The 16,398-nt window shown below is 41.1% G+C and overlaps 1 protein-coding gene across 6 annotated transcripts in view; it reads right to left on the reverse strand.

Moving 5' to 3' along the window:
* The window catches only part of DIP2C (disco interacting protein 2 homolog C), a 288,797-nt gene that overhangs the window by 227,247 nt on the left and 45,152 nt on the right, over nt 1-16,398 (reverse strand). The gene's annotated exons all lie outside the window — the stretch shown is intronic.

Here is a 16,398-nt window from a genome sequence, read left to right on the forward strand (position 1 = left end):
CTGCAAAACATGGAGCAGGAAGACTGGCAGCAACAAGAAAGAGAATGCCAACGCAGTAGCCAGTCTGCCTGCAAGTCCTATGAGGGAAACTATCAGCACTCGATGTAACAATTAGCACTTTGCTCCCAAAGTCCTGAGAGAAGTCAAAGGCAGCCAACGTGGTGATTTGGTAATTTAAATTCTTGGGTTGCACATCAATCTTGGCAGAAACGTGAAGACTTGTCTAGGAACGCATTCATCACCACACAACAGTATTTGATAGCATTAAAACAACTGGTCTTGCACTGGCTGGAATACATTACAGAAGTAGCAGCTCCCCTTAATTAATGAACTAATACCTGGAGAAACACTGATCTATGCAGTTAAAGCCAGGCAAAAAGAAAAATGTGTCTTACCACATGGAATATGAAATCCAAGTGTTTCGTAAACCTTCATAAACAATGGGATCTGAATGCCAGAAACCTGTGACAAGGAAATGGTACTAAAGATGGTGCTGAAGGACACATGCCCCACCTCGGTACCTGAGAAGTTCAGCCTCCTCTGGTCTGCAGGCCTCTGAGATGGCACTGAGCTGGTAAAAAGCCCCAATTAGAGGCAGTGCTCCTACTGCCCTCAGTACAGAGAATGAGGATCAGCTGGATCTGTGCTGCACAGAGAGCAGCCAGCAGTTTTAGGTGGCCCAAGGGAAGAGAGAAGAGGCTGGGGACCTGCTGCTCAGTCACCTTCATACTTCAAAGCCATCATATTTCATGGTAGGGAACAAGCCAAACAAGCTAGGTAAGACACTAGGGCCTCCTGCAACCACGTACAAAATACTGATGGTAAAAATGGCACAGTCAAATCTACATAACTGTAAAATCCTGGATTTTATTGTCCCAGAGATCAAAGAAATAGAAATTAAGCATCCCTCATGTAATTATGAGGATGTAGACAGCTTTTACCCATTATACCTGCTATGTTTCGACTTAGAACTCCCCAGCTGCCAATCGGGGCCAAAGACTTCTCCCCTAGTGCCAATGCGCAGATCAGCCATCCCCTGCTAGTGTTAAATAAACGCTAACCACCAAGATAACAAGAGAATTTGATTTATATCTGTTAAATCGTTGGAGCAGCGCTCGTTGTTCCCCTCACATTCCCAGCTGGCAGCTGAATATTGTTTTTCCACTGCTAGATTCTTGAGACACTTTTTTTGTGCACGGTTGGCAGGTCTGAAAATATTTCTTGGGACATAAGCTGTCATCTATCTGTCTTACGTGAAAATTAGGTCATTTGAGCTCCTCAAATACAATCTGTCCTAAAAAATGTTTTGCTAACAACATACAAAATAATAATACATGGGTGTATTTAAATCAAACACGGCTACAGGCAAGCTCTACACTCAAGAACATATAAGATTCTGTGAAGCGATTTTACCACCATTTATGGCATTAATTGTTTATCTTACAACACCCATAGGAAGAGAGAAAGACACGGCAAGGTTCTCCTGCTGGGATCGCTTATCAGGATAGACCAGCTCCAATCTCAGGGTGCATTTCCTGACTCGTTCTTCATATGAACCCTTTCTGACTTGCTCACCTTCAGAGCATCCCTCGCCAAGCCACAGTGACTGCACCTGAACTGCATGCAGTGTTGTGCCCCATCGCCTCACCTGCTTCTTCCAGGCTCTAAGAGGGAAAAGCAGCTGCCACCACAGCCACTTTCCCATTCATTTCGACTTCACTGCTGCCATACAATTCTTCATGCCTCTGCCTGAGGAGCTCTGACCCTTCCAGCCTTTCTTAATTACTACTTATTTTCCAGGTCACTAATTGGGTTTTGCAACACTCGGTTTTTAGAAAAAGCACTGCCAAGATCAATCCCTTCCCACATCCCCTGTTTCTTTCATATTGGAGCTTCAATTAATCAAAGTCTTTCAAATTTTCTTTTGAAACCATTTCTCTGAGAATACATCCAAAATGTTATTATTACAATTTGAATCTTTTTAACATTCTTCTCTTTTATTATATAGTACAAAACCACAGGGGAGACAAGCGCACCTTGTGATGCAGAGTCCCAAGCATGTCAGCTATGCCCAGCACGAAGTACAAGACAGGAGATTAAAGTACGCACACTTCTAAACTTTAAAAATGACCAGAAAATTCATGCATATTTACAACAAAGGACCCTGAATAACTATCAAATGGCCAGATCAAGAAATGCAGCATTTAAATACTTTCTGACATAAATCAACTTCATTCAGCATATAGAATTACTTGAGATGGTTTTTGTTCAGCCTGAACGGAGTTACAGCACACTGGTAATGTTCCCAAGCAAGCACGGCCCCCCTCTCAGCATGACAAAGCGAACACAGGAAGACACTGCCAGGCATTCCAATGCTGCCAACCGCAGTGCCCACGGTGAGCTCTCCCATGGGCGTTCCATTGCCCGCAGTGGGAATCCTTGCACGCTGAAGCTGACGCAGGCTCCACGCTTCAGCACATAAATCAGAGCGCGCTACAAAATCCCTGTACTATTTTTCACTGCTGCCAAAACTGCTATCGCTGCAGACTGCTGGCCGTGGGCCGGGGACCTCATCTGCCCCAGATCCCATCGCCTTTAGGCCCAAGACTTGTTTCAGATGTACAGAACGATTCCAGTGTGTAGTACGAACAAAGGCAGCATTTGTCTTCCCGACATCATCATTTAAGTACAGTGCTGAATATGTTCTTAAGCCTGAATGTACGCAGCCAGACTGTTGAGAAATGTAATTAGAGGAAGAAAATACAAGTCAGTTGTGAGTAACCAAGCAATTTAGGATATTTAAAAACTGGCACAAAGCAAGCAAAAGGATCCCGTTTGGGACACAGGGGCACCTCTGGCAGAAGGGACACCGGTGTCCTTTCTCTTCTAAGCAATTGATACACTACATCTGTAGAAGCAGAGTTACAAAGGAGCAATTTGAAACAAGATGACGTTTTCCTTCAGTTCTGGACTACCAGAAAAATGTCCCTACAAATATATCCAAGCATCCCATTCTCAAGATCACACTGATGAGAAAAAATGCTAAATGCATTTGACTCAAATTAGGCTTTTACTTTGTAACCAGGAACTGTTCTTGCTTTGTTTTCAAACTAAATAACTCTTCAGTGCCCAGTTACACTGCAATGTTTAATGCCCACATAAGATTTTGAGTGGGATTATCACTCACTAAGAACCCCACTAATCACTGTAATTAAAACACTATTTAAACAATTATTTCGGTATTAAAACTATTCTCTACAGTCCTAGTTTCAGTGCTGTTAATTCACTGTTAACTTCCTTTTAGTAAGAAGAAGAGAAGTTTTGTTGAGAAACTCCTTAATCACACAGCAAATAATTTAGTTCTAACACTGACACTGAAGTTCTTAACATGAAAATCCATTTACTTTACTTTGGATAAGGAGACTTTTCACCCCATCACATCTCACTGCACCAAGCACTATTCTGAGCAGAATTCAGCTCTGTTCAGCTACACTCGTAGGGCTTCCAAGCAGCTGTGTGGTCCTGCACATACATAAACAAAGAATGACAAAAGGCCCCACCTTCCCTTCTCTGTTCAGAAATGGCACAGCTCAGATCTGTATTGCCCATGGGATGCATCAGGCAGCATAGGAAATAGAGGATCACAGCCACAGATCAGGCTGCTGCAGCACTCCCGTACCCTGATGAGAGTTGATGGCTTCCATACAACGTGATCAGTCAAGTGCACCATAAACCTTTCCTCGTTTTCCTGCCATTCATCTACACTGAAATGGACAATGCAACTTCATACGTGGAACTACTACCACCAAGGAGGCAGCAATCACAGCATGTGGATGTCTGAGTTCTCAACTCCTCCTCAGCCTACATCAAGAGGGTGCTCCTTAAACACTGACAGGCTCCGTCCCCAGTTACATTCTCATTAATACAGCACTGCAAGATGCTTTTCCACATTGAATTTTACCTAGACTGATGAAAGAAGTTAGTCAAGTGCAGAACAGCAACCAAAACTCAGAGGTTACAACAGTGCTGTCTGAATACCTCTGCCATTTTTCAGACCTTGCTGAAGTCTCCTGGTTAACTCTCTCCTTTCTTTTTACATTGCCCACCACGTGCTTTTTTGCACAGTTTCAGCCACATCACCTTCAGCTAAGCTTTCCATTGCCAATGAAAAACAAGTAATAATATTCAAGACTGAAATGTTTATACCTCCATAAATTACAACCTTCAAACACAAGAACTATTTAGTTATATTACTTTGGCTTGTAGCTTCTGATTCATGCCTCACAACTTCTATTACAGGTTCAAAAATTAAGACAGCAGTAATGCTTATAATATGGCATATACGCCACCAGAAAAACACAATTATTTACATTCTTAACCTATTTAAAATGTCTTTATTATGTGCAAAATGCCATTCAGAAAGAAATAGAACATAATTTTGTCACAGGAGAGCAATATGCACAAGGGTAATGAAAAGCAGAAAGAACATTTGTTTTATTACACTGCCTTTAATATTCAGGTACTGTTGCAACCTCCTCACTGTGTGTTGTGAGCACACTTAACCCCTGAGGGGTCCCACTACCGTCAGGCTTCCAAAGAGCAAAGCAGAAGGCTCAACAATTTGAGACATTAAGCAAAAGTGAGCTTGACATTCTTCCAATAGGGATGCTACCCAGCATTTGCCTGCATGTACAGACTACATTTCTAACATTTGAAAAGAACACCCTTAAAATAATGGCAATCCATTGCTAGTTTAAAATGAGAAGTTAGAAGTTTGATGTACAAACTAGTTAGCAATGTGGCAGTAACTTCCAGCAGACCTGGAAAGTGAAGATGTTTGGTGGATGATGCATCAGGCATTAAATCATGTGCACCACAAAAAAGACAGCACTGCTCTTCTTGAAGAGAAATCCATTTACATCATGAGGAGTGAAGCCAGGCTTCAGCAACTTGCACTCCTGCCTTCAATACATTCAGTAACGTGTCTGATTTTACTTTCATAAAGCAGCATAATATCATGAACCTCCACAGGAAAGCCTATTGCAAAAGAAGTTATTAGTTCTATTAGGACCTTCTGCACTTAAATACGGCAAATAGTCCTTTCAGGCAGGCATATAGCAAGGAGATATTCCAATGGTGCACAGGAGTCTGAAACAGCTCTAAAAGAGCCTTCGTGCAACCTGCACACTTCTGGCTGGACTGACAGCATTTAATGGATAACAGTCTTAACACCTCTAATGAGAAGTATTAATTACGGGAGGAAAAGAAAAGGAGAAAACCTGGAGGAGATGGATTCATTTATGGGCTGCTGAGTGGGAGAGTGATCACTTCTGTGACATATGAAGTCATGGTGGAGGGACTCAGTAAAACTGTTACTCTTATATTCGGATGTTTACAACGCTACCAAACCCAAATCTGTAAATCTCAGAATAGAAACACAGCCATGGATCTGCAGAGTTTTGTTTTGCAAATCCCAGGAATGACATCAGTGTGAGTCACAAGGCTCACTCTGAAGAGGCAGCAAGGCAGCTAAGAAAAGAACAGGGAGGTGGAGAGTGCACCATTCAGCAGTCCTCCATCTCCACGCCTCAGAAATCATTTACACCTTTCTGTTCCCATGTCTTCATTTTCAGATGAAGAGCATATCCTGTATTTAGATCCAATCTTTTTCAAACGTTGATGGCATGATGGATGGAAAAGAGGTGTAATTATAAGTTAGAACTTCAATGCAAAGGGTCTGTGAAAATACACGTCAGCGTGCTACACATAAATAAATCACTTTCAGAAAGCTCAGTTGGTTCATGTTAACCACGTGAACTGATTCCATATAGAATCAGCCTTAATCCCATGCTTCAAAACTATCTTGAAAACATAACAGCTCATTTTCAAGATATAGCATTCCTACAACACACAGAAGCAGCAACCAAAGTTACCTCATCAGAAAGGTTCTTCGTACCCTGACAAGATCAAACTTTACTTATAGTGCTCCTTACTCTGATAAACAGAGGAATTGCATTGTAACCCTATAAAGCATGCTCTTATTTGGTCCTCTGTTGGCCACTTGGACTGTCTGAAGTTAGACTTAAAATACATAAATAAATAAATTACAAAGAACCCTATAATTAATTCTAGAGGGAAAAGTTGCAGCATAAACATTTGTTACTGTTTAGCAGAAATCAGCAGCCCGGTTAAATAAAAAGTAGTAAGGTCCAGTGCCTACAGGAGTAGAGCGCCTATTAAAATGCACACATCACTACAAATGTATGCACTGAAACAGCTGACACAGATACAGTCCTGCACTAATTCAAAACCTTCAGCACAGGAGACAGCTGTTTTAAACGTGCATCTGAACCACAGCCTTAAATTACCTACATGTACTCGTCATTAAACAAATTGGTTACCTGAATAAAATTATAAAGTACGAGGGAATTTGAAAAGACACCAGACACAGTTCAAATACTGCATATTCTTTTTACCTGCCACGCTAAGGTAAAATCTCAGTACTAAATAAGCCCTCTCACCCAGCTAACCCTGACAAAATCATAGCTGGGGGCTGGGCTGGGAGGATGACAGCAGGCAGGACAAAGAGCACTATGCTTCCTCTCCAAGACATTCATCAGTTTTTCCATCCTCAAGTCAAAATAAAAAACCAGGACACTTACATTTCTTTATCATCAGATAACCATATACTGGGACTCATTGGGTGTAACAGAGATATTACATCAAACATGAAGGGTTTTTGTTCTGTCATGGTCTTCAAGAGACTCTCTTTCAAGCCTTTTCAAACCCCAAGCACCAAAACATCCTTCTCCAAAAATAAAAGAATAAATAAAAAGACATACTACCCTCTGCTTGGAAACAGGTTGCAGAGAACCCAAACAAATTCAGACTCCCTTCCCATCACTGCTGAAACCCTCTTGGTACCTGCTTATTAACTTATCTTAGGATGTAACGCTTAGAAGAGCTCAGTTTCCATATAGTAATTTAGCTAATAAATCTGTAACATCACTGTACCAAGTACAGTAATAAAACAACTGTAATAAAAATCGTGGGGAGGGGAAGTGTATCATCTCTGCGAAAATACATTACAGAGAAGAGAAAGCAAACTGAAATTTTCACCACTTTTCTGATGAATCTGCTCTTAAATGCAGTTTCCTAATTTCCTGTTCTCATGGAATTCAGTCATTCTGGAGTCAGAACAGAAAAAATAACAAAAAATACATCTCTCTGCTTTTTTTTTTTTTTAAACCTGTGAGATGTTGTGCAAATGCACTGCATTCTCACTCCTCCTCTTTATATCTCAAAGTAATTGTACAAAGCTCAAAGGAGCAACAACGCACAGAAAAACTGGGGTATTTTAATCTTCACAGTTGGATTAGATGATCTTAGTGGTCTTTTCCAACTTTAATGATTCCATGATTCTGTTGTTCAAACGAAACTTGGATATATCAGGCACATGTACCGACTCGCTCAGAAATCACTGCTCTCCTAGCTCTTCACTGCTTTTTTCCATTCCAGATAGTGCAGCTTACTGAGCAGGAACTTCTGTTGCTTCCTGTGCCAGCAACTTCATTAGAACGCCGAAGATTAGCTAAAGGCAAAAACCAAACAAGCATCCTCTCAAAGGGATGGGGAAACCGGAGACTGGAGCTCCACGGTTGTCTGAAACATCAGGGTTTTTTTGTACTTATGGGATTTCACAGGAATTCCAGCCCAATCATTTACAGGAACAAATGAACTCTCATACTGGATGAAAGCAAAGGTCCATCTAATTGAGATTATTTTCTCTAGCAATTTCATACTTTAACTTACTTTTGGAATTATTATTCCCCTTCCTGTAAACACAGAAAACTCAGAGGGACTCAACTAAATTATCCTTCAGCGAGTTTAAAAAAGCATCCAACTAAATGAAAAGGAAGGACTTTTCCTCACAAACAAAATCATTAAATTTTGAAAATCTATGCTGCAGAGGCCAAAAGCATCAATGGTCTTATGGAAAAAACTCAGGGGAAATAAGCTCACTACTGATTATTGAACAAGATGATGAAGCTTACACCAAAGCTCTGGCTGGCCAAGGGCAGGAGGCTCAGAGGTTCACTGGGGAAGGGATCACCCTGGGCTTATCCCTTGTTTAATAGCTTCTGGCCAGGAACATGCTGGGATGGGTTGATCCTGCTCAGCCACTCCTATAGCTGAACACAGCACCAAGGAGGCTCCCCTCGAAGGACTGAAAACCATCTTACTTTTACATAGTCCTGGGCCAGGATTTATTTTCTCAAGTTCTTAATAGTGAGAATAAACCTGTGGGGTATCACACAGGCAGCCAAAGGTGCTAGGAAGGTCAATTAGGTCTTCACAAGGAAAAGGCTTTTCATCCCTCCCATTCAAGTACAAAATATTTCTGAGTGGGAAGTATCTTCCTTACTTTGATCACCATTAATTCTGAAACACAGGAAAGAATTTTTCCTACTTCTGCTTCAGCTGACTCGACCAAGCTGAGGGAAGACTCTCCAAGTATTTTAGATGTGCCATACAAATAGGCTGTACCAACACATGCTGCCAAATGACGAAGTAACATCCTTGCAACTGTTTTGCTTATATGAGATCCAAGTGAACGGCTAGCACTCTTACAACAGATCTTTACTAATTCAGTCACACAACCCTGGTCTAGTATCAGATACACAGCCCAGTCTAGTTTTAGATATGGAGGTTGGTGGCTCTGCATGCAGCATAGGGGTTGGAGGTTGATGATCCTTGAGGTTCCTTCCAACTCAAGCTGTTCTATGATTCTATGAACCCGTGGTGCCAGCGGGGAACCCTGGGCATCATCTTATCTAGCCACAAAAAGACAGTGACCCAAGGGGCCTTTCTGAGATCTTTTTTAAGGTAAAAAAAACAAAAAACAAAAAACAAAAAACAAACCCACCAGCAACAACTTACAGTATCCTCAGAAGACAAAGTATTTAACTCAGAAAGATGAAATTACTGGCGTACGGTATTTCAGCTCTCCTATAAACAGTTTACAACATGGTCCTACAACACCGCACAGCATAAAAATGTACCAGCCCTTCACAAAAAGAATTAAATCAATTAACTGTTTTACTGTCAAGTATCCTTGGAGAAGCTCTCTCTCCCACACAGATGCTTAACTAAGCCATATTTGTGCCCCAATGCTTCCCCACACTTTTTTTGCTTCAGTTCTAATGCTGATGAATGAAAATTAGTAGTGAAATAGCAATGTTGTCAAACATCTGTTATTCTTCCTTGAAGCTGTAATGGGAAAGATGTTTTCCAGCTGTTTCAGGATGGATAGTTTTTTCAAAACCAAGCTCTTTCAATCAACCAACTCAGCAGTCAAGCACAACCTTCCTGTTCCAAAGCACAGCCTTGCTTCTCAAAGGGACAAAAGGCAGCTGGAAGGTAGTGAGATGGCAAAAGAGCTCCTCCAAGCCTTTAATTTCAGCTCCACCTCTTCACCTCTTCAAGGTGGATATCTGTATTTTTCCAGTAGAATAAAACTACTTGAAAATTCAAAAATGTGATCTTCTTAAGACCTCTTATATATCTCTCAATTTGTGGAGACAAATACTCCACTAATGCATAGTAGGAAAGAAAAGACAGAAGAAAATGGAAAGTAGAAAGCAAAAAGCAAAATGCAACTGGTCACTGACCAAACATAAGTTTGATAATACAACTGTTTTTTAAAAGCTTAATTTACCTACAGAAAGACCAACAAAACAACAATCCTCATCACAGTGGTGGGTTCACTCCTGTTGTAGAACACAGGGAAATAAGTTTACTCCCTATCTCATCAGACAGCCTTCACTATCAATTCGCACATGGTGCCAAACATTGTCATAACTTTTGAGAAATGAGTTACATCAGGGCCAGATTTTTATTCAGAAATAACATTCCATAGTGCTACTTCTAATCTGTCAAACTCCTCTCCTACGACAGCTTTTTGTTCACAGGATGCTGACCTATGAATGAAACAAAAGAAACTAGAAGGGCACTTTTTGCCACAAATCCCAAGCTTCACTGTCCCCATTGGAGGCAGGTCTCAAGGGTATTCCCGGCTCCTGGTCTCTCCGCCACGCACTGCAAGTTTTCACTTGCTAAACATAGCCTGTCTGTATGGGAGGAAGTGGGTGCTGGGATTTGCTGTTCCACTGCCATCAGAACAGTTCCCACATGCAGAGCGCCTGCAGATCAGTGATTGATTATTAAAAAAGGGAAATTCCAGGAGGAACCTGAAAACAAAGCAGCTTACCTAGAAAACTGGCATAAGCATAGCTACTGAGGTGCTAAGCCAACTAGGTCAGAAAAAAATGCAGAAATCTTTGCCTCCAGACAAGATTTTCACCAAAGCTTCATGCTTGCCCTTGGAATTTCCAGGCACAACTCTGTGGGTAATGCTTATGTGAGGATACAGAAGCAGACGATTTATTCTTAGATAACTTTAATCCTTTCCTTCACAGAAAATGAAGACTCTGTATCATGTAGCCCAGTGCTGGATTTGGATGGGGCACAGGAAGGACACGAGCCAAATACCTTCATTTTCTTACAAAGTATTTTAAGGCAACATTTTTAATAACCACAAATTCTGAAATAGTTCTTCTGCTGTTAGCAACTGGAATGCAAATGGAAGGTATGGAAGCAGCTGAGGTAACACGAGTTGTCGAGTAATCTGACTTGGACAGGATTCAATGCACCTAAAATTGGTCTCGCTGATTTTACATTCCTGGCAGGAGACAATTGATTAAGAAAACCATTTTTCACTAGCTACTGCTTTTAATAAGTAGCCTGCTGCTTGTAGCCTACAGAAATCAGTACAGTGAGTGAGAGTGGGTGAAGAGGGGATGGCTTGAAGTTATTATTAGGTATCTGATGTCAGAGCGATGACGGATCCTCTGTAGAAACATTGCTCCCAAAAGCAACAAGGTTCTTTATAAGTTCATCTTCAGACTGAGATCCTCACTCACTCCAGGGAGAGAAAAGGGTGGATGAAGGCATCACCAGGCCACTCCGTCCTTCAGAGAACATAAACCCTCTTTGCTCCTCTTAAGACCATATTCAAACAAGACAGCACTGTAGCCTTTCTCTGTACCTATAAAACAGTTACAGGACAGCATGCCTAGCACTACAAGAGTCTCATCCTACCCAGCCATAGGAGATTCAACATGCTTTTGGAGGGCAACCTGGATACATCTCATTTGCAAAAAAATCCTCTTTGACAAGGGAGAAGACGCATCTTCTCACATTTGGCACCTTCTGCTAACATTTATTTGTCAAATAATAATTTAAAAAAAAAAAAAAAAAAAAAAAGCCTTACAAGAGAGGATGCACAATTTCCTGCCAGGAGATAGAGTCTGACCTTCTCAGGCATTTCAAAAGCTTACAGAAAATGTAAGAGCAGCAGGACCAACAGTTTGTTGGATAGCCGTTATGCTGACAGAGACCAACTTAATTTTGAGAGAAATGCGTGTTGCCTGAGCTCAGGTAGCCTATTAGAAATGAGTGAACTTCAGGAAAATGGAACGCAGACAGCACACAACAACAAACACATTTTTCTTTCACACAGAGCAGAAGATGAAGTGAATCTTGGCAATCATTACTTCTGTACCGATTCCTTCCTTCTGAAAGGGAGAACACGTTCTGTTGGAGGCTGCCTTGCCCATTACCTCAGTGCAGCCTGCAGCAATCACTGCCCCGCGGCTGCCCCACTGCTGGCAGCTGTCCCATCTTCCTGTCCTTTTCCAGCTCTCCCCACTTCCCTCCTCCCTCAAACCATGAACAGAATCAGTCTGTCAGCACATGCTGAATTAAGCAGTCAGCCTTCTGTCTCATCTTCCGCACACAATCAAGCGTTTGTCTTCACAGAGACGCAGGGTGAAGGCAAAGTCAGGAAACTGATCTCCACAATCAAGTAATCAAGATAATTTTAGCACATAAACCCATGTTCAGCTCCACTTCAGTGGGCTTACAGAAACTTGTAAGCTCTTCTCTCAATGGCAAGGGCTGGGAACGTCACCGTCCCCACTATGGCAGCCAGGCGGAGGGGCTGCCACAGGTCTGGGGAGCACAGGGCAGCAGCCACCCCACACCTATGCTCTAAAGCAAACTTCTAGCTGTTGCTTGACGTTTTAAGCAGAGCTACTTTTACAAGTTACCCAACACTTGAATAGCTTAAATTCTATTAATCTGCTGGAGTCATTTTTGGCAAGTAGTAGAAACAGTGAATCATCCCACATTATCCCAGAGAGACTTCATAAATAAATCCTATCCAAGAAGAACTTGCTGAAGGCTTTTTATATGAAGAAAACTATTTTGGTCCCGTACATAAATAACAATGATTCAGTCCAATAAATGAACCATTTGCTTTTTTGCGCTGATCTTTACGAGAGAATGACAGGGCTGGTACATTGCTGTACACAAGCAGATGTCATTCATTCCCCTCGGCAACTACCAAAAGAGAAAAACTGGTGGATACTCTCTTCTTCTGCAAGTTTTCAACCCAGCCCTACGTATCCCTTATTTTTATTTTAAAAGTCTCCCAATGCAGAGGTGACTCAGCAGTCATTACCATAGATTTCAGCATAGAATTAGAGACTTTATAACGATTATGTCAATTAGATTAGCCAGACATCTTTAGCGATCCTGATTATACCCAGATATTACATTTGAGACTAATTTGAATTGCAATCATAGCGCATATTTACATCTTAGATGAATGCCAGATAGAAACATCAATTAATTTGTATATATTGTTTGAAAGACCAATTACGATTGTCAAGCACAGTGCTAGACAGTGTGCAAGGAGTAAACAATCAGATTTCTTTCAGAGGATGAGTTTGCCAGTTTCCTTCTGTCTGGTGCATTTTGAGAATTGTTGCTTAGCTGTTTTGAAGGTGAAAGAAAGGAAAGTATTCTTACCTCAACAAAAAGCCTTGGCTTTGTGAAGAATGCTAGAGAAGCACTCAGAACCAGCACACCTATGTGGCACAATGCTGAAGGCATGTTAACAGTACTAAATAATCTTCATTAGCAAAGTAAGCTGTACAACTTTTGCCAAAGTGTAACAGTCATTAGACGATAAGCATCTGTCATACAGTGGTGCCAAACATCATGGAAAGCATCTCAAATCCATTCACTCGATGATAAAGATCCTGCCCCTCTGTCCATGATAGGATTTCTAAGTAATGAATGGGGCTTTCTCTTCAGTATAATCCCTTCCTAATTTGGGTTGGGATTTTACTATGTAATTCTGTTCTCAAACAGAAACAATTTCAAGTCTCACTTCCTAAAAAATAAAGTACCTACAATTCTGTCTGGTTGACATGGGAGTTTTGTACATATTGAATTGCTTTTCTTTCCAAAAGACAACACCAACACTTTCTCTTTGCTACCTAATGTTCTTATATACTTACCGGGTAAAGAACATCTATGAAATTGCAGCTGACACACAAATACCACTCTGCATGATCTTACACTCACTGGGAGCTTGTGGAAAACAAGGCAGTGTGTCATGACGCTTAGTGGCAAATTGGATATCTTACTGTTGTGAGTAGGACTGAAAAAGGAGCTGTTGTACAGAATCAGGAGTGACAATGCACATTACTCTTTAAAAAGGAGGAAATAAGTGGACCTGAAGCCCAGTTTCTTACCTAAGAACCTTCCATGACCAGAGATATTTTTCCTCACAAAAACATATTTTCTTTTCCAATATAGAGAAGTATTTTCAATACACATCTACAAATAAGGACAAAATTACATCTGTGGTGTTTGGGTAAGAAATTACTTGTCTGTGGAATAACTGTGGAAATATTCTCTTTCATAAAGACTCGCTTCTACAAACCCATAAAACATAATCGTTCTGTTCACTGTGCATAATGCAGCAGGCACCGAGTCATGCAAGTCACAGATTTATGTGCAAGGTCACAACTCAGAATCTAACTGGGATTACCCAACCCTCAACACACAACAGCCCAAATGACCGCCACCAGCAGCACAGCCAGTCTTCCAAGCCTCCACACATGCAATAACCAGAAGGAAAGCATCAAACACCCTAAAACGTCACTACTTAAATATCTGCCTACTTCATTCCAACTCCTGTCCCTGCTGTCATGCAGAGTGCAGCTCAGCCTCCCACAGTACAGGCATTTACTAACCTGCAGAGCAGGTGTCCGCAGCCAAGCAATGCCCCACACACAGATGCCACCACACAAACATGCTTTTCATCTGTTTTTATACAGAGGTGCAATTGCACAGCTTCCTGCACATGGCCAGCTGTGAGCCTAGGCTTGGATACTGAAACGTTTTAAAGGGAGAGAGATCTATTTGGAAAAGAGTACTGGAGAACAGTATTTTTAGAATTCACACACACTACATCTCCACCAAAAAAGGAAAGCAGCAAAACATTTCTAAGCTGAGCTATCAGCGTATTTGTACTCCATACCCCTGACTCATTAAAAATCTCAATTTGCTCAACTTATATTTTCCACACAGTCAAACAATGCTGTTCTTTGTTTTACGCGTTTCTTATCTGCAATAAAAATGCTTTGGTTCATGTTCTTCCTGTACAATCTCTAAATAACTTTTTGATTAAAAGCAATTTTCTGCTATCACAATTTACATTGCAGTATCTTTCTGCTCAGTCTCAGTTTCTTTTTTAAAGGGATGTGAAATATCAGATCAGACCGATGAGCTGTTCATTCAATATCCTATCCCTTATAAATGCTTCATAAAACTCAAGCAACCATTATACAATAACCTGCTATTGTAATCTGCTATTGCAGTAATCTCTCCATACTGCTCCTTCATCAGCAACTAGTGGTAGCCCCAGGACATCAGTTTATATCCATCATCTCCTCAGCTTACTTCACTTGCTCTAATTGGTGCCTCTTTTCACTGACTCCGTCCAAATGCTACTTTCATTGTGTTTGGGATAAACGCTTCCTTGAAATAACTTCACAGAACTCGCAGTGTAATGTTGGTGCACTGTCTGTCGCTTCCTCATTAAGGTTGCACGCAGCCCTGTGCTCCCTGTTCAATGCTCACACTGACCACAGCCATCATCTTTGCAAGGGCATCCTCAGGGTTTGGATGCTCAGGCAGACCTCAGGAATGGCTCAGAACCAAAGCTGGGGAGAACCCAAGGCTTCACGCAAGCAGATGGCACATTTGCCACCAGGCTTAAAAAACAGGCTGAAATATGTCCTGCTAATGAGGTCTTGTCACTTGAACTGCAGAACTGCCCGGCAGTCTGTGGCTGGCGAGGCTGACCTACCCACATTTCTTAGATGCACAAAACACAAGTGCTGCTTATAATATTTCAAACGCAATACTAAGAAATCCAATGACTCCTAGCTCTTGGCCCTTCCCAAAAATCAGTTTAAACGCTCAACTGTCCAACCGTATAAAATGGCCTTGAGGCTGCAGAGCAATTGATGACATGTAAGCCATATGAGTGAACAATATTGACTGCCATCCTCTCACGGCGTGGTTCTTCTGAAGGTATGCAGCCCTTCAGATCATGCGGAAATCGCACCTTTAATTTGGAAACACCCAAAACACATTTTCTAGCTTGTATCCCATGTAAACAGTACACTGAAAGAAGATTTTCACACACGAGTTGATGAGTGTGAAAGTCAGATAACCCGGAGCTTCTTCGTATTAAACAAAGCAAGGTAATAACAATACCTAGAGAGTGTGATTGCAACCTGCTTCCCTGTGAACTGAGCCCTCAAGTAAAGTGAAAACAAATTAGGATTACAACAGAAAAGATAACAGCGCCTTCTAAAAACGATTAAAAATCCAACCTACCACTCATACATCAGCATTGGATATGAAAGATAAAGTGAAAGATGGGAAGAACTCAATATTTAGGCAAATTTCACCTCTTCAGCAAAAGCAAGCAAATGGAAGTAATTAACCAGATCTCATCACCATGGTCCACTCTAATTATAGCCTTGCTTTCAGTTTTTCTCTAAATCTGTTGAAAATAAGATCAAATACTGAGGTCAAATTGAAATATTCCAGTCTTTTATCCACAATCTGCTTTTATGTAATGAGACAAAAGTGCTATATTTTATGACAGTCATTATAAGAAGGTCTGAGAGTCCACTGACTCAATCTAAGGCCGTATTCTAATGCCAGTTGCTCCCTGCATACAAAATTCATCACTAGTTGGTTCTGAATCATTAAATAACGTATGATTTCTCCCCACCACAATGCCTGAATGTTTTCATTTCATAGAGTCATCTTTAGAGTCTTCTCATAGGGCCAGTAAATAACACAATGGGAGAAAAAAAAATCTCAAGCATTCAGAAATGCAACGGTTCTATTTAGGCTTTGATGACAAAGCTCTTGAGGATATGATGTGTAGGGATACTTTCTGCT

The sequence above is a fragment of the Lagopus muta genome, chromosome 7, assembly GCF_023343835.1.
Source record: "Lagopus muta isolate bLagMut1 chromosome 7, bLagMut1 primary, whole genome shotgun sequence".
NCBI lineage: Eukaryota > Metazoa > Chordata > Aves > Galliformes > Phasianidae > Lagopus > Lagopus muta.